This window comes from Limulus polyphemus, unplaced genomic scaffold (assembly GCF_000517525.1).
Source record: "Limulus polyphemus unplaced genomic scaffold, Limulus_polyphemus-2.1.2 Scaffold15638, whole genome shotgun sequence".
Classification (NCBI taxonomy): Eukaryota; Metazoa; Arthropoda; class Merostomata; order Xiphosura; family Limulidae; genus Limulus; species Limulus polyphemus.
The window spans coordinates 4,622-5,762 of NW_013681248.1; the positions used below are offsets into that span (position 1 = coordinate 4,622).

General features: G+C 37.5%; 1 non-coding gene across 1 annotated transcript; it reads left to right on the forward strand.

Annotated features, from left to right (window-relative positions):
* The first annotated feature begins 162 nt into the window (after positions 1-162).
* Trnat-agu lies at positions 163-236 on the forward strand. The gene has a single exon. It is a non-coding gene; the product is annotated as a tRNA-Thr (tRNA).
* The last annotated feature ends 905 nt before the right edge of the window (positions 237-1,141 follow it).

Consider the following 1,141-nt stretch of genomic DNA (forward strand, 5'->3'; position numbering starts at 1 on the left):
GTAGTCGTTGTCTGTTGATGCGAAGGGTTTCTGAGTCGGAACATTGGTAAATAGGTGTGTCGTCAAATCTGACTAGAATATACTGAGAGATGAACGTTTAGAAAAGGATCGTTTTACTGATAAGGACCTCTATTGAACTTTGATTAATCATCAACGTTACGAGGCGTTGTGGCTTAGTTGGATAAAGCGCCTGTCTAGTAAACAGGAGATCGTGGGTTCGAATCCCACCGATGCGTGGTTTTTACTCTTAAATGATGTTAACTATCAATATGAACTTAAGTATGTAACATGTTATTTTGGATGAATTATGAAGCAGGTCTATGTATATAAAAAAAATACGTTTCGTTGGCCGTATGTTATGAATATGTTATTATCAATGATAGTCTAAACATGTATGAGAATCTTCAATTACTCTGTCGAGTTTACAACGTTCGAACAGCTGAAAACGTACGTGTTAGGAAGACACCGGAGAAAATAAAAGGATTATTATGTTGGGTGCAAGGAAGCTGTAGAGGATTCGTGCAAAAAACGCAAACTGCTTTGTGTAAGATGACAAAACATGGGCAGAAACAGCAGTATCGTGTAGAAAAACAACTCGAGATAGTTGCAGTCAAGGTACTGGGTCTTCTGATACAGAGTAAAAGTGATAACAACTATATCTTGCTTGTGATGGACTATTTCACGTCTTCTGACACAGAGTAACAGTAGGAATAGATATATCTTGCTTGTGATGGACTAATTCTAATCTTCTGAGTATCAGTGGTAATAGCTGTATCGTGCTTGTGATGGACTATTTCACGTCTTCTGACACAGAGTAACAGTGTTAATAGCTATATTAGGCTTGTGATGGACTATTCCAGGTCTTCTGACACAGAGTAACAGTAGGAATAGATATATCTTGCTTGTGATGGACTAATTCTAATCTTCTGAAACTGAGTATCAGTGGTAATAGCTATATCGTGCTTGTGATGGACTATTTCACGTCTTCTGACACAGAGTAACAGTGATAATAGCTATATCGTGCTTGTGATGGACTATTTCACGTCTTCTGTCACAGAGTAACATTAGGAATAGATATATCTTACTGGTGATGGACTATTTCACTTCTTCTCACACAGAGTAACAAGAGGAATAGATTTAA